Source organism: Harmonia axyridis, chromosome 1, assembly GCF_914767665.1.
Source record: "Harmonia axyridis chromosome 1, icHarAxyr1.1, whole genome shotgun sequence".
Taxonomy (NCBI): domain Eukaryota; kingdom Metazoa; phylum Arthropoda; class Insecta; order Coleoptera; family Coccinellidae; genus Harmonia; species Harmonia axyridis.
This window is the reverse complement of record NC_059501.1, coordinates 17,385,836-17,410,617: the sequence shown is the minus strand read 5'-3', so window position 1 is coordinate 17,410,617 and position 24,782 is coordinate 17,385,836. Positions and strand designations below refer to the sequence as shown.

The window sequence follows — 24,782 nt, the reverse complement described above, 5'->3', positions numbered from 1 at the left end:
TAATGATAAGAGAATTTATTCAGAATATTACATAAATAAACTCTATTGATGTACTGAAAATTTTGAAAAATGATAACCACCAGGTTTCACAAAGCTAATCATAGTCAAGTCCGAATCTAAGGTTTTCTTCTACTACCCTGTCAAAGTTACGACGATGTTTTACACTCGGTTTTTCACCAAATTAATTCAACGAAATCCTTTTATCATTTTCTTCGACTTACTTATACAATTCCTAGGAAAAATAGTTATGTCCAAATTTTCATGGTTTTCCATCACGATATTAGAGTATTAGTCATTATAACAAGGAAATTATTGTGAAGTTAGTTCTTCAAAAACTGCAGATTCGGCTCCGTGTGACTTTTTCCAATTTTCCGGATTAGAATTACAGCTCTGCGGTCGATAACAGTTTTTTTGGAATACACAACGAATGCTAGAATTTATATGCGAAAAAAACAAATGTGAATATTCATATCTTACGATCATATCAAGCTAATTCCACGAAAACTTGTACGAAAATAAATAAAAATGTTTGTGTAGGTATTCATTTTTTTGAGATGATATTTTGAAATGTAAACACAATTTAATCAACATAGTGATCTTCCAGAGTACCTATTTCAACGCTTCTCTAACTCTTCGTTTTTGCTTTCGAAGCAGACTTCAACATCGGCTTCATTTGAGTCACATTTTTTTCCGTTGAGCATTCTTTAACAGTTGTTAAACAGATAGAGCACAGTCAGATAACACTTATAAAGCTATTACTTTGCTTGGACAAAAAAAAAGTGTTTCATCCAATATACGACACTCTTGTTTATCCAGTTAAAATAATCTCGATCCAGATTTAGCTGTATATTACGAAATTTTGTCTCGCACCTTTTTAAAAAAAGTGGAGGTATCATGTGCGTTGAACACACTTGATGAACCCCTTCAGTTTTTCGCATTATATAAGTACACACTCTGTTCTTCAGTAATCAAAATCAACTTGAGCAATTTCATTTAACTCATGGATTAAAGGCATTCAAATCCAATGTATAAATTCTACCATGCATTAGGAAATAACAAGACCAAGTTATGAATAAAAATGCGGTAACCAAACAACAATTTGTATGCATAAACCAGTCAGAAGAAAATCTTTTGCACCGATCTATTTCTCCATTCAGAGTGACGAAACAAACCGAATATTTTCAGCATGTTTCTGTTGAGCAACAAGGTAACCAACACCACCAAGTGTATATCTTCAAGTTATCAGGAAGCTCGAGTATCATTGCGCATTCAAACCGCAACTGAAGGTGTTGTCATGGTTTCGAAGGAAAAGCCAACAAGAAATATAATAATCCATTTTTTCGCCTCGCCTAGGTGTACAATGAAATGAAACTGAGTGAAAGGAGTTTGTTCGATCTATTTCTATAGTTTCGATACAATGTAAACTATGTTAAGTCAACAAACATGGCGGCTCAATTGCTCGTAGATCTCCTGAAGGTCTTCATTATGTTGGACCATGTGCGTATGGGCTTTCTGGGATATTTTGGACGTAGTATCCTGTTGGATCTTTTGCGTGGCTTCCTCGGCGACTTTATCAGGTCTGGGTTTATCTCGAAACTACACATTTCGGCATATCTGCAAAAGATTACATTGAGAATGGTAAAGAAATGATATGAATCATAGGTAAAAACGCAGTGCATCAGGAGTCACTGGAGAATAAAAGGCTGTATATATGTAAGCTAACGGCTTTGTAAGAATTGAATATTATTGTTTTTTTCTTGTGATACAATTCCAATCATGCAAAAGATAATATCTGATCAGTTTCAAAGGAAAACGGTTATCATCATAATTATATACTTAAAGTTCTGAGCTAGATGAGACTATGTGTAGCTGATGTGCCATTTAGAAAAGCTCGACCTATCAGATTTTTGCGCGATGTAGCTTGAGACGCTTTAGGGAGTGAATAGTGCTATTTGTGGGACGGAGTATATCTATACAGTATTGGCAAGATACACCTCGCATAAGTAATTCAAGGCTTAGAGATAGCATCCCATTAGTTGAATAAAGATAGTATGATGCGGTCATCTGAGCAATTCCCTTTCGAACATCTCTTCGACGAAAGAGTGGTATACGTGGGCGTGTTCTTAATCATTTGGTCTAGATTATCTAAATTCTGAAAATATTGTTTTTTGAATAAGGAATAGTATATTCCAACACAAGTTGCAGAATGGGCTCCTATTCCAACACGAATGCGAAATTCGAAAACGAGCGACGAAGGAGCGAGTGTTGGAATTGCCTTCTGCAACGAGTATTAGACGATATTTACTCTTTTTTAGTCAAGTTTTGTGAAATAGTGTCGGAATTCAATGAAAAATTCAGATTATATATCCTAGTGACTTTTGTATTGTCTCTTGGCAGTTGGTGTGACTGTTACGAAAATTGACAGATTACGGAATTTTAATATGAATCGTACGTTTCAAATTTTGAAATAATTCACAATTACGCATTAAGTTCGTGAATTATGTCTGAAGAAATCGATTTAACACCACCAGAATTAGAAGAATTTGCGAATAATATTGCACATCATTTCATTATATCCAAATTATATTATATTGACAATTTTTGACGTTTGTTGAAATTTGATAGGATTGGAAGTTAGTATAGACAACCAGAAAACGAAAAATATTTCTGAAAACGATGCTGTAATGAGTTCATCACCGCACTGTTTTTAGAACTGTAATGAACTCATTACGATACTGAAATAGAGAAATTTAATTTTTGGTTGTGACGTGGGCATGAGAGTTTGCTACCATCACAACCACCTACAGATCACTTTCCACAAAACGTGGATGATTTCAATATAGGATAGCAGAAAATATTCATGATTAAAACAAGTTTTTATTATTACTAAGTTTTACTACCAATTAATTGGTAGTAAAACTTAGTAATAATAAAAACTTGTTTTCAGATAAAAATGCACACCAAAGACATTTTTGACGTATCGCTTTTTCGTGAATCATATGTGGATTTTATGGGTACCAAAAATAAGAGTCTTTTCTTAACGAAGTTAAAAGGTAAAAACGAGCTTCATCACTGGTAAATTAACTCAACAAGCAGCAATGACCATTAAATCGTTATGTACCTATTTGAAAGGAAGTGGTTTGACTATTGATTGCTATCAATAAATTTCGAAAAAACATACCATCTACCAATCGGTAGTTATGATATATTCCTGACAGAATATGACATAGCAGTATCTGGTATGGCCGTCATTGAGCCTACCAAAAAAGATATATACCTTGGCATAATTCTGAATAACCATTTAAGATGGGACCGACAAGTATTATATCTTATGAAAAAACTACGATGCATTCTGTACAAGTTCAAAAAATATACTGAACAATAAACAAAAAATAATTTTGTTCGAAAGTTTGGAAGAGTCTCATTTAAATTATGTCATAATTGGGTGAGGAGGAGCCTCCTAAACGCATCTGCGTTTGCTTGAAGCAACTCAAACACCCTTCTCAAGATGTATTCTGCAGAGAAGATACCACTATTCTAGCAACTTGCTCTACTCGGAAACTGAAATATTCAACCCAAGGCAACTTTTCTCCATAAATATTGCGACAGTTAAGTACAAATACAAAAATTATTAATCACCTACAGTCACAACTATGAAATCCGCCACAAAGAGAGTATTATAATGCCCAGGGCCGCCGCCAGACATTTTAGCGCCCCGGCAAAACAAAATTTCGCCGCCCTGCTTTACCAGATATATGAATTTTCTTTGAAGGAGCCTCTGTTATTCCTCTCAGGCATCTTTTCAATTTCACGCGAATCGTAAATTTCAACTTAAAATCACCTTGTCAAATTTATCAAACGACGTTATGTCGATTTCTTCAAAAAAATGTCCTGCATTGATTAAAAGTACGACGTTCTATTTATAAGTCTATAGTATAATGACGACGTAGATCTTAATGGTGCAGAAAGTCTTGTTTTATTAACTGTCTTTGCGCCCCTATAATTTGGCGCCCCGGCAAAATGTCAGGTATGCCGCTCGTGGCGACGGCCCTGATAATACCAGTCATGCAGAAGTTTGTCGGTCAAGGGGGCAATCATTAATTGGGTTCCAAACTCTTTAGCAATCTACCAGAATGTGAGCTAAACTCTAGAAAATTCAAAAGTGAACTCAAACTTTTCACAGAACGTCTGCCTCATCTCGCCACCCAAGTGACATCTACAGGACAAGCGGAAGTGACTTTTCACACGCCGATGGACGCGATCGCATTTGGTAAGGTACGGAACCCGATCCGAGACGTAAACGCGGTCTCGAGTGGTCTTACGGCTTCTCCCGCGTACCAGAAGAACTATTTTAGTGGGTCATCGCCTGTGGTACTACGCCGATACGACGTACGTACGATTTCTAAAAGGTTAACAACGCGGACGTGATGCCTTTTGCGAAACCCGGCTGATCGCCATGGGTCCATTTCGCAATTATGGCCGTTCATCGGTAGAGTGACATGTTTGTTTGGATAGACGAAGTTATCAGCGTAGTAAATAAAATGAAAAATAAAAATTCTTTTGGATATGATGGTATTCCAATGTCTGTTATCAAGAGTTCTGTTAGGTTTATTGCTGAACCATTGGCCTATATTATTTATATGTCCTTCAAAGAGGGCATATTTCCTAAGTCACTGAAAATAGCTGTAGTGAAACCCCTTTTCAAAAAAGGGAGTTACGAAGATCTTGGTAATAATCGACCAATAAGTTTATTGACATCTTTCTCTAAGGTTTTTGAAAAAATAATTGTTAATAGGCTCCTAAATTTCTTCAATAAACATCGAATTTTCTCGAAGTGTCAGCACGGTTATTTGAAATCTAAGAGCATAGAGACTGCCGTGTATCAGCTGATTCGCTCTGTTCTTCGTGCATTGGAAGATGGAGAAGTTCCAACCGGTCTTTTCATAGATTTCTCAAAAGCTTTCGATTGTGTCAATCATGACGATCTTGTGAAAAAACTTAACTTTTATGGAATTAGAGATAAACAGTTGGATTTCATGAGGAGCTATAGGGATCGTCGACAGAGGGTTTCCTTGGAAATCAACGGTGTTCAATACCTATCGTTAGATGCAGAAGTGAAGGTAGGTGTACCTCAGGGAGGGATTTTCGGTCCTTTCTTATTCTTAATTTATATCAACGACCTACCAGACAACATTTTGTTGAAGGATGAACTTCGGTCAGATATGAGTGTGCTACCTGTTAGGAGCACACCAGATAGTAGGGAAATAGAATTGCGTGATAATTTGTCTGCAGATTCGGATGTGCGGTTGTATCCGGAGGTCGTCATGTTTGTGGACGATACCAATCTACTGGTGGCGGCTTCTAGTATTTCGGAGGTTGTCATGATGGCTGAAAGAGGCTTTTATGCCATCGCAAATTGGTGTTACTCAAATAAAATAACCATTAATTCAAGCAAAACGGAATGTGTTGTTTTCAGTACTTCGCATTCAAGAATTAATAAACCAGAAAATATTGTTCTCTCTGGACAAGCTGTGAAGGTTTCCGCCAGTACTAGCTTCCTGGGTGTTCTAATTGATCATCAGCTGAATTGGTCGGAACATATCAACTCATTGCGTAGTAAATTAAACTCTGTTCTCTACACTCTCCGTGTTCTGGCATTGCAGTCCGACTCTGAGGTTATGAGGACAGTGTACTTCTCTAATTTTCATTCGATCATGTCCTATGGAATCATAGCTTGGGGTAACGGTTCGGATGTTGGGAGGATTTTTGTGGTCCAAAAAAGAGCACTCAGAACCATGCTTGGTTTCACTGCGAGAACATCATGTCGCGGACATTTTAAAAGTCAGGGAATACTTACTACTGCCGGAACTTATATTCTAAAATGCTTATTATTTTTTAAGAACAACCATGATCTGTTTCGGGAATATGAGAATTGCAATAGAACAAGGCGCATCCACCCGTTTCACTTTCCCAGATATTCACTTTCACTGACGCAGAGAAATGTAGAATATATGTGTTTGAAGCTGTGTGATAAGCTCCCGAGGAGTTATCAAATACTAAAAGGAAACCTTTTCAAAACTCAAATAAAAAAACTACTGATAAATCTGGAACCATACAATGTCGAGGAGTACTTAATTTCTGTTTTTCAAATCTGAACGTTTTATTTTTGCATAGTTTCTTTAGTTATAATGACGTATTTTCTTTTCAATGTATGTTTTGATTATGGAAATGAATATGTTATTATTATTATTATTATTATTATTATGATATACATAGGATTAGGAAACGAGAACTCCGAAAATTTTAGATGGGATTATTATGTCAAGTGACATTTGAAGTTTCACAACATCTCACTTGAGTACCAATATTACATATTATATCTCGATTAAATGTCTAAAATTACTGGTGTGGCCAGTAATTGAATTTAAGCCACTCAAACTCATCATTGCCGGTAATTTCCGTTTTTTCGGTGTAGATGGCGCCATTCAATAAAATGGCCTTACTTCCATGGAGACGATAGCGAAAAACTTTCATTTCTTTCCGTAGGAGACGCTTTATGAAGAATTATGCATGGGGTCACATTGAAAAGGAAAATCGCTCGTACTCGTCAATTTTGTTTCCTAGACGGATACTTTTTCTACATAAAAACCATCATTTCATCCCTCTGCGGTGCAACATCAACCCTACTCAAATTTGAATAGGAAAGATGGGTCATGCGACATATTGTTGAAAAGGTCTTTTCTTTTGAATATGAAATTTGAAAATTTTTTGAAAACTTGATTATTCATTTAGGTACATGATATTCCGTTCGAGAATGAATTCTCATCAATTTAATTGAAGCATAAAATGGTTACCAATATCAAAACGACAAGACAGCAGGGTCAAATTCGAGGAGGAAAACGAAATAAGTGTCCAATCGAATTCAACAACTGCTCGAATTGAACCAAGTAAACTTCTATAATATGGTAATTTTTGCCTAGATTTCTTTTTCTTGCACTCGAATATTCGAAATTCTGAACTTTTTTCAAAATTATGTCAATGCTAACCGAGATGCTAACCAGACTTGTGCAATGAGGGACATTCTGATGAGCATGTAAATAGAAAATAAATTTTGATATTGTTTATACGCAAAGGAAAAAGTGATAAAGTGGCAGGGCCGCCGCCAGAAGCGGCATACCGGACATTTTGCTGGGGCGCCAAAATGTAGGGGTGCAAAGTAAGTTGATAAAACAAGACTTTGCACCTTTAATAACTACGTTGTCCTTTTACTATATACTTTTCGTCGTACTTTTGAACAATGTAGGGCGTTTTTTAATGAAATCGACATCACGTCGTTTGATAAATTTGCCGAGGTTAAAGTTTAAAAATACGATTTCAAAAATTGATAAGAAGCCTGAGAGAAATAACAGAGGCTCCTTTGAAGAAAATTCATATGAATTAGGCAAATCAGGGCGGCGAAATTTTATTTTGCCGGGGCGCTGAAAATGTCTGGCGGCGGCCCTGTACAGTGACAAATGAAAAATAACCCAACGCGAGTTTCCAGTTATAAATAAATCAGATCAGATCAGTCAGAGCAGATCCAACATCAAGAACAAGAAACTTAGCTTTCATCTAATGAGCTAATACCATTCATTGGATCCTCCAAGAATTCAAACTTTTTGCCATATAAAATCAAATTTTGACATGAATGACCACCGTTTGCAATTTTGTGAAGTTTCAACTGAAGAAAAAAGATGATGGCCAAATTCTATTCAACATTTGCTTCTCTGATGATTTTCTTTTTTTTCGGAACGGTACGGTTCCGAAAACTGACATAATTCTCTTACTGCTCAGATGAAAATCTTCATATTTTTTGTGAATCTCACACACAAATTACCACCAAAATAAAATGTCTGGGCGGGCATTTTTCGTGACCGCATCTTCTTGAAGAAAAATTTGGCAGCGCTTCAAATACTCGAAAAAATCATTCATCTTCCACTCATTGACATTGTTGAAGATGACAATTGCTATTCGGTACAAAGTCTGTTTTTTCATCTCCGCCTCATTATGCCTTTGGTAACAGACAAATATCAGATAAGAACTTAGTGGATTGATCCAAGGGGTCGTATGGAAGGAGCAGCCATATCTCCAGATCTGTTCTCTCTAGACTTAATAAAATCGAAATTTGAGAAATTATCCGCCAAATTTCTTAGAGCTGCAACCGTCTCACCAGAAGAAATTAAGGTTCAACAGCAACTAGAACGTTCCCGAGGTTCTGTGTAGGCTTCATCATATTCCAATGACTCAACGCGAACGAGTACACGAGCACTCACAACCTACTTCTTTCTCTCTCTCCTTTTTTACACAAAACCAGTCGGCTCTCTTCCGGTTGTTACATTCCACCAAAATTACCGGCTTCTTATCCTTTCGCTTATGCAATACCGGTGGAAATAATAACACACCATCGGGATAACGTAGCCTTCTCGATTTAATATTAGAACCGGCCCTAAATTGCTGGGGAAACTCGACTCTGGCGTTTCATAGATCGTCTACTAGATTGATGGTAATATTGGCATGGTAAATTTTGTTGGGGTGAATGACCTACGTTTGCATTATTAATCCACTTCGTTTCTATCATTCATTATATCTGGCAAGTTGATCTCTATGAGATTTCAATTTGTTATAGTACCTACAGGGTGTTCTGATTTGTTTCCGACAAACTGAAACGGGTGATAGATCACATCATTTTAAGCAAAAAAGTTTCTATGATCATGGGTCCGGAAATGCTTCGTGTCCGAGATACAGGGAGTTGAAGTAGAAAAAATAAATAATTCGCGTTTTCTTAAATATCTTTCGACTGATTCCAAATAATTGCATGAAAGTTGGTACATAGGGTTTTTTGAGGTGAGAAATTCAAATTTGTGGTCGATTTGGTTGTATTTTCTAGAGGGCGCCACTGGCAATCATTTCGTCCCCTTTAAACCGTAGCAACTTTTCTGTGCTACCCTGTACGTCATTCTGGACTGAAAAAATCGATTCCCCTGACTTTTCTAGTTGAAAAAGGTAAAACTCATTTAAGTTGCTAGGGGCAACCGTTTCAGAGAAAAACGCATTTAAAGTCAAATCCATATTTTTTTAATCTCTAAAACATGTAGAAACAAATTTTTAATAATTTTAAATTAAATATTTTTTACAAGTAACAATTTAGAACAAAACGAAATAACATAATAATTTTTAAAGAAGGTGTTCGAAATGTCCACCGTTCTGTTGAATGCACAAATGACATCTTCGAATGATTGATTGTTTTACATTCAACAATTGTTGCGGCAATAGATTTGAAATGGCTATACACAATGACAGATTTAAAGTGTGTTAGGTTCAGATGTCATTAATTATAATTATAGTTAACTAAGTTAATAGCTTATCAACAAATACAGGAAAATGGAATTGGTTACCAAAGGCCCGAACGAAGCATACAAAGAAGAAATCATCTACAGAGAAATAGGATTTTACAGACCTTCGAAGAAAATAAAAACTCAGTATTCGTAAAGCATCCCAACAACGCAATATTCCAGGAAAGAGAATATTCAGAACACTTAAAAACAACAATTACATAGCATACCACTACTACTTATTAGTGGGCAATAGAAAATCCGCATGCATTTCGCCTTAGAAATTTTCAAAATGAATTTAAATTTAATATTTGAATAGGAATAATTTCATAAAAGGATTTCGAAGCAGTCAAAACATATTAAAGAAAACGCGAAATATTTTTTCAACTTTAACACCCTGTATCTCGGAAAAGAAGCATTTCCGGACCCATGTTCATAGGAACTTTTTTGCTTAAAATGATGTGATCTATCACCCATTTCAGTTTGTCGGAAACAAATCGGAACACCCTGTATATACAGTAATGATTCAAGTCTATGAATGAAACTTTAAACTACGAACAACGCGTTGCAAGTGATTTAAAGGCACCTATATTCTTGTATCCAACTCTATTTTTGATCGGTCGTTCTCCGAATACATCACTCCACCATTTCGTCACGATGACAAAAAGATCTAATCCAAAATTATTACTGAGAATATAAACAGCCCATGCATGAATCAGGAATCAACACAATCAAAATAAAATTTCGGAGTAATTTTTGCTAACTAGCAACCCATAAAACACTACTTGTTTCAATCTCTTGATGATATTGGAGAAACCAGATTCTTCATTATTATAGCATTCAGGTCCTGTTAAAAAACCTTTTCACCTCTTACACATAGAAGTTTAAGTAGAAATTCATCCTGCTGAGTTGTTTCCTCATTTCGACTCGCCTTGGACCCTGCTTGACCTTCCCAGAAGCTAAAAGCTGGTACCTCTTGCAACACGTCATGGGAAATCAACATCGACGCTTCCTACCAATTGATTCAAAGACCAGTTCTTCCTCCTTTAATACATCACTTGGTATCAAGATGACATACAGTTAATCATGAGTAACTTCTTCAATTATAGCAATAGCTGATAGAGAAGGTAATTTATCAAACGACAATAACTGTGACATCTATGAAAAGACACCACCATGACCAATACCTATAAGAAATGCATCAGACTCCTAGACGTTGCTCGGAACCGTTAGAAGATGATTAGTTCACGGTTTTGCGACCACCATTACGACACCGGTTCCTGAAGGTTGCCACGTCAAATTACACCACTAGGATTTAACGGCATCCTCGTTGTGCACATCTGATCTTCATTAAGTTAGGAGCCGTTGAGGAGGACGTTTGTTACAGTTGAAGGAATAGTTATGCACAAGTGGAAAATTTATCATTTCGATCTCTGAATTCCTCAAACCCAATTGTATTCTAGAAATAAACACAGCAAACTTTACATTTACAAATAAAACTTCTTTGAGCATCTAAGATTAAAAACCAGATCTTCTGCGTTCAACAAATTTTCAATGCTTGATCTCTTGATTTCAGTCTTCCAAATTCATAGATCGTGTTCTCCAAACAGAAGAATCATTCATTTTTGTACGAAATTCGATACAAATAGCCCCTATATCTTCCAACAACAACTCTGTACGATGAACAGAATGATTTCTTTCTATTCAATATCATTTAATAGAGAAAATTTCATTTAACCATGCAGCTACATGTCTCCCTCTGTGTGGTGGTGCATGATCGTGCTGTTTGCATAATATTTCCAACAATGTTAAGCTCTAGATCATCAATGAAGTCAAAAACGTTGTGCTCCAAATATTTCCCATACAAATCTGGATTTAAGCGATCATATATAATATCCATTGGCATCAAATCATTGTTGAAAATCCTATCCCGAGCATTGACACTAAAACGTTGCTGGATCTGTCTTGGTGTGATGGCTTATGAATTTTGGAGTGCCATAAATGTTCATTATGGTTGTTGTTGATCCTTAGTGAATCGAGTCTTGTTATATCAAATCATAAGCCAAATAAATCTATTAATTTGTGCAAGTTGATTCTTGACGTATCCATCAAAAAAATTCTAGTTTTTCTTTCAACTGGTATTTTCTTTAGTCGGTCTACATTTAATTTAGATTTAAATTATTTCAAGCTTTTGTAAGTTCTCAACGAAAACGAATCGGAAAATGTTTAAAATAAGCACAACTATCATCTATCAAAATTTGTCATATAGCTTATAAAACACCCTGTATAACGACCCTTCAATTTTTTCTTGTCTGAAAAAACAGAACCCATTTATATCACAGCACACTATATCGACCAGTTCAAAATTTGAATAGGCTAACCCGAGGGCTAACCTCATCAAGAACCTCCATTTGCATGAGGTTAAGTTTCACCTTAGGGTCAACACCCACAAAGAAACGATAAGAAAATCAAACAGGGAACATTACGTGTTCTGATTAATTCAATGGAAAATATCACGAATAAAAATCAATGTCCGAGAATAGCTAAGGTCAAGAACCCTCTGAATCGGCAATAAACTTGACAAATCCAGGAATTAGCAAACTTTTGCATGTGCACATTAAGATGCGCTCAACGAGAAGCTTTGCATGATCTGCATAAAGAATAAGCTATACGTAGTCATTGCAAGAATACAATGGCTGAAGAAACAATCAGGTCGACAACTTGTTTCGTCAAAATTTTGTTCGTAACTTTCGAAGAAAGTGAATGAAAGAACTCAAAAATACGAAAAAAAAAGCAACTTATTTTTGACAAGTCACTTTCAACACAATCCGAAAACCTAGACGTTACATCGTTCCAATTAGGTGAATCATGGAAATATTATTAAAAGTTATTCATATAGTTGCTTAACTTCTACTTCTTCTGTTGAGAAATCTGACTCATGAATTGACCTTGAAAAGGCTCAGCCATGACTTACATAAATTCGAGCATTCGATCGGTGTTTATGCACTGTTTGGTATTATTTTAGTTCATAATAATATTTAAAAATTGTTGTTTTGACGGAAAAAATTTCTGTAATGGAGTGTTTTAAGATCGAATCTAACTTTTGTTGGTTACTAAAACAAGAATGCTTTTACGTTTCAATTAGGAAATAATGAAACTCTGATCCATGATTAAAATATCATATTTGAGAATATTGCAACGTAACAAAGAATTTTATTGGTAACTATTTTATTTCTAGTAAAACCTCTGAAATCATGTTTTACAGTGAATCTAAATACAGAACTGACCAAGTCAGATTCTCTTAACAGTTTAATTAGTTTACCCATTGGTAAACTAATCTCCGAATTTGAGTTTTTAACATATGAAATTCAGGAAATTGAATTGTTGAAAAATGTTTCACGCAATATTGAAGAAAATCTGAGTGTGTTTTTCCATATGTAATACCATTACCTACTCAAATGTTATTTCACCTTCGAGTGTTATTCAACACGACAATTTCACGAAAAAATTGGTCGAAAAGTTATATGATAATGTTTGAGAAATCCAAGAAAACAGCAATTTATGGGAAAACCAAGTATTGGTACGTTTTTTTTTTCAATTGATAAAAAGGAAAATTACAATTGTTGCGGTTAATTATTTAGAGATTATTTCTCTCCATTACTGCAAACGAAATCCAATCTGATGAAATTCTCATTTTGATTCTATTTACTGAGAATTTTGATTGGCAGGAGATATGCATATGATAGTCCTCTCTTCTCTAAGATTTTGAATAATTTTCAAATGATGTTCTGTATCTAATTATATATTTGCACTCGAATACTCCGTAATTTGAATTAACTCTTGATTATCAACTCTTTTTTTTTGGCTTATGCTGAAATGGCTGCTGACAGCTGATCTATAGAAATGGTACGTTATTTCATTCGTGGTTAGGTATTTCAATATTTTGACCAATGTTTTCTATCCCTGGAGGATATTTATGTATCAAAGTCCTCTTTCTCATTTCGGATGATGTATTCAAAAAAATAATGTCTTTTGTTACATTTGCATTTGTCGATTTTTTCTATGAGTTTGAGGTATAATGGAACTGCACATAAATCTTTGGATTCCTTATTTTTTACTAACCACTTCCTAATCGCTATATTTTTCGAACCACCTTGGGAAGTTTTGGAAAAAACATATTCGACTCCACTAATGAAGTTCTGTGTGATAAATGGAGCAATTAGCTGCCAGTTAAAAAGAGCATATATGGAAAAATGCAACCCAACTTGCTTATCTTCATTTCATCAGTTGACTCTTCTCAAAAATCTTGTTGTTTCAGTTCAGTAGAAATTCTGAAAATCGATTTCACACATCAGACGTTCTCATTTTCGTGTTACTAAGGGCATTTGTGTGGCAATTTAATACTGAATTTCTTTCGAGGAATATTTCTGAATCTATCCCCTTCTTGGTGGCTCATTTTCCAAATTTGTGATGTGATTTATAATTGACTATTTGACAAGTATTTTTTCCCTTTGCTATTTTGAGTTTTAGAAACGTCCAAATTTTTTCGCTGAAAAACCAACTTGTTGACTTGCATGATTTCTCCCTGTGAAAGCTGAGTCTCCAATCCAACAGGGACACCGTGAAGAAGAACAGATTACGACCTAAATAAAAGAAGAAGAAGAGAAGAAGAAGAAGAATCGAGCGTCGCTATGAGAACTTCCTCGCTCAAAATGGATAGAGTAAAACAGTCAGCACAAATTATTTGGTTTTCGAAATTTTTCCCCAGAATTTGGGAATATTGGGATATGAAAAAGCTGTGAACTATACTCTTTTAATGCTTTGTTTGGCACCTGATTGAAAATTTTCTAGTATGTTTACAGTATTACTTAGAGCTTCTATAAGTAACGTAGAGTCATATCAAATTTCACGGTTTGTGATGCATTAGTTCGGGATAGAACTGATCAAATCCATCTTAAGGGTCATAATCAAGGGCTTTTGCTGAGTAGAGAAAAATTTTTCGAAAAATGAAATTATTTGAATTATATCCAATTTTGAAGATTTGATTGAAATCTGCCAACTAAACCCCATTGGATAATACCAATTTTGAGATGTTGTCATCGAAAAATTGAGTTTTCATAAAATATGTTGAAATTATTCATAATAAGCAAATACCGTACGGCTTGATCCAGTATTCTTTCGACGTAATAGTTCTAAATTAATCATTAATTACCCAAAACTGCATGTTTTATAGAATTACCGACGGTTTCTCGAACACGCCAATTTGTTTAATGAGATTCTGGTAAAACTCCCGCATATCCGTGTTCATATAGATACCTAACAACCGCTTTCGGTATTAATAATAACGAATATAAATTTATTCACATTCGCCTTATAGAGGAGATACCAAGGTTAGAAACAGAACGGTGCGCGAGGTTTCATATGCCACAAATTCGCCTTCATGCTTTGAGAATTTTATTATTGCGATTTATTATAACCGTATATGTGTCTTAACCTCATTACCACTCGACTCGTTACTTTCAATGAAATCTTTTATTTGACCTATCTGCGTGATGGAAACGTACTTGTTCATTTCCACGTTAATCTGATGAATATTGGAATATTAAACCTCTATCGAAAACAATTGAAGATGCCAATCATTATTGTTGAGCGCTCGTGCCCCGAACACAGAGCTAAACCATTTCGTCACGATGTTCACGAATGGCAATCGATTTTGTCCGTCCGTAAACACGATATCTCTCTAACGGAAAGACTAAGAAATCCGAAAATTTCAGATCAGATTGTGTGGATATAAGATAAAAATTCCAAGCTTCGTGCTAATCAAATCATTAGAACCATAGAAAGTTGAAGGAGAATATTGGAAAAGAAATACCAAAAATGTTCGTGATTTTGCACGTATATCATCCAATTGAATAAAAATTTTAAGATTTGTGCGCAATTTCAAGCTGGTCTAATCATCAAGACCATAATTAATTAATGAAAAATATTAGAAAAGAAATACCTCATATTTCCGTGACAACAAATCCGATCAGGTTGAAATTTTGCTTGCCTATAAAGAAACATAATTCCCATTCTCGTTCCAAATTTTGTATTGATAGCGTGACCAGAACAATAGAAAACTCAAGCAGAAATTAAAAAAAACATTGAAAACAGATACTACCGTGTGAATGTTTAGCAAGCCAATTTGCTTGAATTTTTTCCATGAAAAAACAGTGATTTACCAATACACGACACTCGTTTTTATTCATTCATTTTTCAAGAAACAAAAAATGTAGCATCGCTTAACCCATATTTCCATCCAGAATTTATTATATGGTCCGAAATGTTGATACGTATCCTTTGAAAATTGGTTCTAATGAAACAAGAAGAAAACTTATAGGATCCTCAGTGGCGACGTTAGGGGGGGAGGCAGGGCAGGGGGGGCCCGGGTCCTCCCTAAAATTCTGCTGGCCCCCCTAAAATTTAACATAATAAGGCTAAAAGATTAGCAGAACTTTAATTTCGCTTTACTTTGGCCCCCCAAAAAAATCAGGCCTCCTCTTGGCTTGTTTTTGAAAGCTGGCGTCGCCACTGAGGATCTTGTAGAAACTTCATCTAGATGATGTCTAGGTAAATCGCATCTGAAATATTTATATTTGGATATACAGTTCTTTAGTCGCCAATGGCATAATAGGAGCGCTCAAAAGCTTTTAAGGCCAAGTGAGTGCTCTTCTGTGAAATTTTCTCATATGGTAATATATTATTATTAAAATTACCATTGAAATGGTTGTGGTATTTCTCATTCCATCTTTCTGAATCACATTCTTTTTTTTTTGGGTGTACTTATATTTCGAAACAAGTACATATATAAAAACGTAATCATTTCTATTCGATGTTGATATCTAGGAATTGCTCCATCATTTAGGTGGTCTGTCACCCCTAGCGATTCTCCTATTCTCTATTAAAGGACATTCTTCTCTTGTGCTCGTTTCAAGCTCTTCTCTGCATTTGTCCTAATCTTACATTCCGCGTACCTACCCATGATTTTCCTATATTTTTGAGTATCGTAAACGATCTCTCTTGATTCCTGATATTCTTCCATAATCATTCTCATTTTGGCAGTTCCTAGGAGTGACTTAGTTTTACTGTTATCAGCTATTGCATATGTCATGATCGATCTTATACAGGTCCTTAAACTCTTATTTTTGCTGATACTTTCATACTGAAAGATCCAACGATCAGCCTTGCGAAAAAACGGCTCAAAAATAGCGAATCATCTGATCAGATGGTTCGTTGATAAAGAAGATTTTCTTCCTTATCATTATTATTACCTTTTAAAATCATGTGTTCCTACTCCTGTAGTAATGAATTATAAGATTTCCTGCCTCCAAAACATGAAAAAAATTGTATGCATAACATGCATGTTTTAAGCGATTCAGTCTGGTGTTCAGTTCAAAATCTTCATGGAAAGGTTCATGAACTCCCCTTCTATTTGACGTTAAAAATGTGGGAGTAGTATCAATTACATACGTTTTTATCGAATTAGCGACGAAATTATCTTCAGCGAAATTATAATTATGGTTGATCACGATTTTATGTTTTCATCTTCGCATCAAGAGATCGAGTTGAATGTGATGATGCTTTAATCGTTCGTTCGTTTTCACTTTCTTCTGGAAATGATGATAGCTTTGGAATTACAGGGCGAATTAGATCGTTTTTCAGCCATTAGTTCTGCATACTAGGACCGCGCACTTTCAGTGAAGTGCTAGAGAATTTTTTATGATAATTTGTCACATTTTGTTGATTCGTAGACTACTGGATGTCTGCAAACATCTTTGAATTCATGAAGGCTTCCCAGCCATGAATCAAATTCAATACAAAAATAGTCCAGGATACTCTTCAGCAGCTTTTTACACATTTCATATAATATTCATAAGTTTCGCCCGCATCTTCGAAGATATCTCGGTCAAAGATTACCTTTATTTCGACGATTTATTCATCAGTTTAAAACATACTTCTCAAGATATGATAATTACTCAATAATTCTTGGGTCTAACTAATGAAAACAATTTTTTCTTAAAATTTCAATTTCGTTGATCCACATTGTCACTTTCAAGATTGATGCACTCCTCTAATTTTTCAATACCTTTTCAGTAGAAAGATTCGTCTTTGCTTCGAAATAGGCTTCAACCTCGGTAATTACTTCTTCATTAGAACCAAATTTCTTTGTCTAGTAGTATTTTTCCAGGTCTTCAAAAATCCGGAATCACTGGGGGCCAGATCTGGAGTATGAGCTGGGTGATCAAATAGTGTACAGTGCATCCCATTTTGGGTGAGACAGCCAGGTTTCTCGCTTGTTATTTAGAATAGAGCCTTGGGGTTTTCACGTTCCTGTCCTACTTTTTCGTGAAACTCAAGTTGGTCTAATCAGATTGTGCATAACTGTTTCCGTTCAAAAGATACAGGGCGATTTTGGAAATTGATACTTTTCGGACCCCTTCTTTATCTCCGAAGTTATTAGAAATAATGCTGAGGTAAAAACTACTTCTGAATCAGAATTCTGCGTAGAATCCAGTGGCGTACTCATTATTTTTTTTCGGGGTATCGTTCAGAAGATTCAACACAAACTTATGTTTTTTTAAATGGAACACTATGTGTATCACTACTTCGTTGAATTCGTTATTTTTTCCCTTCAAAATGATATATGACACTATGTAGGTAGGATGTTCAGAAATGTTAAAAAAAACACTAAAACATCAAATAATGATGATTTTTTTGTTAATGGGCAATGGATTTCCCATAGAAAAGAAGAATCAATAATAATAACAATAATTTATAGCGATGACAGCTAGATCAGATTGGTTTTTTCCCTCCAATGCCTACTTGATAAAACAATGCTCCCAAATGCATAGTAGCCATAATAACAACAAGGATGTTTGTGTCATCAATGACCTACTATTTTTAAAAATCGAAAATAATAATCCTCTTATTGAAACATAGAAAATTCATGGCCCATTTACAAAAAAATCATCTTTATTTGATGTTTTAGTGTTTTTTTAACATTTCTGAACATCCTACCTACATAGTATCATATATCATTTTGAAGGGAAAAAAATAACGAATTCAACGAAGTAATGATATATAGGGTGTTCCATTAAAAAAAATATAGGTTTGTGTTGAATCTTCAAAACCATACCCCGAAAAAAAATATTGAGTACGCCACTGGATTCTACGCAGAATTCTGATTCAGACGTAGTTTTCAGCTCAGCATTATTTCTTATAATTTCGGAGATAAAGAAGGGGTCCGAAAAGTATCAATTTCCAAAATCACCCTGTATCTTTTGAACGGAAAAAGTTATACAGAATCTGATTAGACCAACTTGAGTTTCACGAAAAAGTAGGACAGGAACGTGAAAACCGCAAGGCTCTATCTTAAATAACAAGCGAGAAACCTGGCTGTCTCACCCAAAATGGGATGCACTGTACAGCGCAATTGTTCAATTTGAATATGGATTCCATCGATTTGTAACAAGAAGCATTTATATTTTTTTCCTTTTGCATTTAAGGTACTTTTCTCAATTACTGCATCGATCTATGACAGTGGATGAAACATGGGCTCATCACTATACTCCTGACGTAACTCAGTTGACGCCCTCTTTGAGTCAGGATCGATGCAAAAAATCTTATTTATTCCGCTTAAACAGTTCCAAACAACGTTCGTAATCGACTTTGTCTTGTTGCTTTTTATCAGCTCTGAACAAGATAACGTTAATGTGCTTAACTACATCATTCGAGATCAGAACCTACCCTGAAAACTCTAGGTTTCTATATAGAAACTTTAATGAGTTAACGGCTGGACTGCATCACAGAAAACTATCTCTCATCGTAACGAAATAAAGTGCTCAAAAAAGTCGTTAAGCAACGTGTTACTTTTTTTTTTCGTAATTAGGAAAATATAAATTTGTTAGATGCGAGAATAATTAACCTTTGAACATAATTTGTCGCGTATATTTTTAGAGCTCGTCATGTGTACATTCGGTTAGCTAGCAAACCGCACATTGTAAAGCAATTAGGGAACCGATGGCAGAGTTCACATTTCGCAAACATCAACTTCACCATTCTTTGCGCAAGATGAGTCAGGAGGAACATAGAAGATGAACGCAAATGCAAATGTCGAGGTTAGACCAAGAGAATAATCCATTCTCTCACTTATTCCGCACCCACAGAATCGTCTTGACATCCAAAGTGAGGTTAACATTCCTCAGGTTAATTGATTGACGATGGCTTAGCTTCCTCCTTGTAACTATGACTTTTCATTTTGAAACACTCATTTCTTTGAATTATCCATACTTTACACAATTATTTTTCAGTCTCTGAACCGCCTTTATAACACTGGTATTGATATCATTGCGGAGACTCAATAAATTATTGTCCTGAATCATTATCAACAATTGTAAAACAACAAAATTCCCAACGAAATTGAGATCCTATTGAAATTGAAACCTACTTAATATCCATTACAAGGTTTCAATAATAAAAATTCACTACATTAGAGAAAATGTACAGTAAAGTACATACACTGATACACTGTGTCCGTAAAGTATGGAACAAATTCATTTTTAGCTAAACAGACCATTTTAAAATATAATCCTGAAACACGACGGTTTATGACTTTAATTTACTGTATTTTAAAATAATAATCTTATATACAGGGTGAATTTTCGAGTAATGACGTCATCGTCATTTTTTTCAAATGGAACACTCCCATTTTGTCTCAATTTTTCGATTACTCTCGCTGAACTGATTCTAAAAATGTATCACATGTTGATTTCAATTGGTACAAGGGTGGACAAAAATACAATAGTTTTGTGTATGCTCATAAAGTAACGCGTAACATTCTTTATTAGTTAAATTAACAATATTATCAAAAATACTTATTGTCTAGCGGCAATTGGTTTGAATGTAACACCCTGTAGTTTGTTACCTTTTTAGATTAATAAAGATGAGCTGTTTCCAAACATGTTTGGTACTTGTGGTCTATAGCAGACAGAATATGAAAGAAATTATTTCTTATCAATTTGAAAAAACACAGTCGCCTTGTTTTTTGTGGAATGTCATTATTTCTTTATTGCCGCTAGACAATAAGTATTTTTTATAATATTGTTAATTTAACTAATGAAGAACGTTACGCGTTACTTTATGAGGAAACACAAAACTATTGTATTCTTATCCACCCTGTACCAATTGGAATCAACATGTGATATATTTTTGGAATCAGCTCAGCTAGAGTAATCGGAAAATTGGGACAAAAGGGGGGTGTTCCATTTGAAAAAAATGACGGTGACGTCATTAGTCGAAAGTAATTCACCCTGTATATCAGATTATTATTTTAGAATACGGTAAATTAGAATAAAAAATCGACGTGTTTCAGGATTATTTCTTAAAAAGGTCTGTTTAGCTGAAAATGAATTTGTTCCATACTTTACGGACACATCGTATAATACAGAAGGCTCATTCTACCACTCGTGCAAAAATATCAATATGTACCTTCTACACTCGTATTATAAATAACTATTCTGAAACAACATTTTGTTCCATTCTGTGGTAGTAATTGCGAATGGAACAGTTAGGCGAGGCCTCACGTTAGGAAAAAATTGGAGCTAAAGGTTATTCTCCGCTCCCTGAATGTAATTGCAATTGTCGAGTTTATTCAATTGAACTTGAGTGTATTAGCTGGTGTGCTGCCGTGAGAGGAACGGTCGTATTCGAAATGTTATTTGTTCCATGCTCAATTGCCATCAGAGCACTGTGACACAGATCCTTTACAGACTCACTCTATGGTTCAATGTCATAATCCTCAAACAGTATAAGATGATTTCCTTTTTTTTTTGACTGAAATCACGTTTTCGAGTTGTGATACTTGGGGACAAAGGATACCATCATGGGTCGTGTACGTACTAAAACAGTGAAAAAAGCTTCCAAAGTGATTATTGAAAAGTATTACACCAGGCTTACACTAGATTTTGATACCAACAAGCGCATATGCGAGGAAGAAGCATCTCTCTCTTCAGCCATTTGACATCCAATGTTGGATATAGGCCTCTTCTAAAGTCTTCCATGTTTTCCTACCCCGCGCTTTCTTCATCCACTGATTGCCTGCGATCTCCTTTATGTCATTTCGCCATCTCTTAAGTGGTCTTCCAACGCTTCTTTTTCTCATGTGTGGTATCCATTGAATTATTTTCAATGTGCATCTATTCGGATTCTGGCGTGCAACTTGTCCAGCCCACTGCCACTTCAACTTTGCTATCTGCTCTGTGATATCTTTTACTTTTGTCCTCTTCCCTATGATTTTGTTGGAGCTTTTATCTCTCAGAGTTACGCCCATCATAGCACGCTCCATGGCTCTTTGGCACACACCCATTTTTTCCATACTCTTTTTTGTTAGGGTCATAGTTTCTAGCCTGTGCAACAGGTAGTATCATATACTCTTCTCTTAAGAGCCATAGGGACTCTACTGTTTTTGAGAATACTACTAAGCCTACCGAAAGCCATCCAAGATAGGCTTGATTTTCTTTATTCCCGATTTTCATAGTGTGTCCAAGATAGATATATTGTTCAACGGTCTCAATATTGGTATTATTCACTTGTATTTTGTTGTTGCTATTACTCAGGATTTTTGTTTTATTCAAGTTCATGTAGCATCTATACCAACCAAACCTCTGAGAAACAAAATTGCTGGATTTTTAACTTATCTTACAAAGAGGCTTCGTCATTCTCAAGTTAGAGGAATCTCTATAAAGTTGCAGAAAGAGGAACGTGAGAGGCGTTACAACTTTGTACCCCCAATTTCTGCTCTTGAAATGATATCATTGCAGTAGACCCTGATACTAAAGAGATGCTCAGGCAATTAGATTTCACAAATTTACCAGGGTTACAACTTACCCAGCCCAATACAAATAATTATAATAGAAGAGTGTAAGAATGTTTAATTAAACAAGTTGAAATTAGACAAGATTTAAGAGGATATCAATAAGGGTGTCTTTTTTTTAATTTTCCGGTTTTATTCTTGTCACTTTTATACTATATTGCTTCTTGATATTCTGAACATAAAATCTGCTACGTGTTATGTTTTTCAATTTACCATTTTCTAGAGTGCGGTCTTACAGCATCAAATTGCTTGTCGGAATTGATTTCATCCCATAATATCGAGTGTTCAAAGATTTGTCGTAGCCACCTCCTTGACTGGATCCGATTAAAACACTGTTTCAACAATACCTTGATGAGTTTCATTCAGATTCTCTTTCATCCACAACAAAGGCTCAAAGGTGCTCCAGGGCAAGAAATTTGGCTCTAATGGAGAAGTGATTGAAGCCTATTTTGAAAACGAAGACGAATCTTTTTACTGAAAAGGTCTTGAAAAGGAAGAAGGTTGGAGTTTCACTCTTGTTGGTGACTATGTAGACGAAAAAAGTCGGATTTTCAAGAAAAAATGTGTGTTTACCATTTAGGCCAGGTGAAGTGTTAGACTCATTAGGTTTACAAACCATTTATTTGTTAAACAGTGAATATTTTTACAGCGAGATATTTTGAAAACTGAAGGAGAAGGCATTGAAATGAGAAAAACAGAAACTAATCTTATTTAATCTTTTCAATTTGACATCTAGTCTGATTTTGGTACCAATCAAAAACTTGCTCAATTATTGGCAATAATTCACGATGTTTTTTATGGTAAGACTAGAATGTATCCAGTTTGGCAAAATCTTTTGAGATGGCATGGCATTGCTAAGATAAACAGACTATATTTCCGTTAATTTGATTACATTCAGACTCAAGTCATTCAACTTAGGACGATAGGTGGACTTTAAAGCCTGCAATTCGAAATGAATATCAGTACTATGATGTCAAATATTTCACCCTCAACATTCTACCAATATTATTTGAATATAATGAATTTTTTGTATGTATGGTACTATACCATAGAATGAAATAATACTTTACTTTCGATTTTTTGCTAGTGAAAGAATAATTATAATCCCTTCACAGTATTCTTAACTTTTTAACATGGTTGTTCTAATGAAGCTCGATGAATATGTGAATATATTCAGTTGATGCCCGAAAAGGTTTCCCACTGATAGTTGCGCATCAAATTTCCTTTTCTCTTTCAGACAAAACAAAATGAAATTTAAACAATTTATAATCCAAGCACGAATCCACGAAGTATCACGTATACACATACATATTTTTATGGTAATCTTGCATCAGAATTCGTGTTCAACCTTATCTACTATGTCTATCAATAAATGACCATAGGATCCAGCATTTGTATGAAAGAACAATAAAACTACAAACCCCAATTTTACGGAAATCTTTAAGATACAAAAACTTATAAATAAACGAGTATGGATGAGTAACCGACTTGTTTTGAATATTGATTAGTCGAAAATAAGTAAACAATTACAGCTGTCGTGATTTGTTTTGTACTCACACTATTCGTGATGATATTCACAACGTATATTTACTACTCACAATCGGGATATTTGGCGTGCAGCGCCAGTTTTCGATTGTAAATTCAAAGAAAGTAGTCAGTGATTAATTCTGCTTCACTTACCCAAGTACAGAAAGTAGATATTCACAATGGGACATCGTTAATTTCAAAGTTGATGACATAATCAACTACAAATTAAGGAACTACACAACTGTATGATCACATTGTTGAATTATATTTTTGATATTCTGCATTTATGTCATAAACTGACATAATAATATTTTTATGGTGTGGTGGCTTAGATATTCTATTTTCTGATTCGATTGGAACTGTTGATATCCGCTTTTGGTTGTGAAAGTAACTTGGTCTACATTATTTACATACTTATTGGCGTTTTTTAACACGTTTTTGGAAAATCTTGCAGGTGAACACTATTTTAATCTACTTAAGGAGTAGGTACAAGTGTGAAATTCAAGCAAATATGAAAAGATCTTCTGTTCAAAATTCCAGGTCGACCTTCCAATGACTAGTCCAGCACCTTCCACAGCCTCAAACAAAAACAACCTAGCACATAATTGTTGTCCATTCTCTTAATAAGTAGACGAGCGTCTAAATTGCTCATATGTGGGTCATACGTCAATTATTATTGAAGAAACTGTTACGAATATTCGGGTTCATAGGTAACTAGAGGAACGTGTGTGGGACATAATGATATATTGCTATTTATAACTACTGTATTTGGAATATTTAGCCTTTTGATTTCGTATTTGCTAAGTGAATTTCTTATTTTGTTTATTAATTATAATAACAATTTTTTTTCTGATCGAACCAATATTGAGCTATATCGCCTTAGTTACCATGTGTCATAACACACTCATATTTCCCAAGGGAAATATGAAACGTCAGTTCATATTTCCCTAGGGAAATATGAAACTATTTCTTTA

At 34.9% G+C, this 24,782-nt stretch overlaps 1 protein-coding gene and 1 long non-coding RNA gene across 2 annotated transcripts in view; one reads left to right on the top strand and one right to left on the bottom strand.

The window, feature by feature from the left end:
- LOC123671649 (agglutinin-like protein 9) overlaps nucleotides 1–24,782 on the top strand; it is a 73,295-nt gene that overhangs the window by 15,547 nt on the left and 32,966 nt on the right. The window lies entirely within an intron of this gene.
- On the bottom strand, nucleotides 1,377–24,536 carry LOC123671650. The gene is made up of 2 exons (XR_006746148.1): nucleotides 23,962–24,536; nucleotides 1,377–1,614 (listed from the first exon to the last, which is right to left on the bottom strand). It is a non-coding gene; the product is annotated as an uncharacterized LOC123671650 (long non-coding RNA).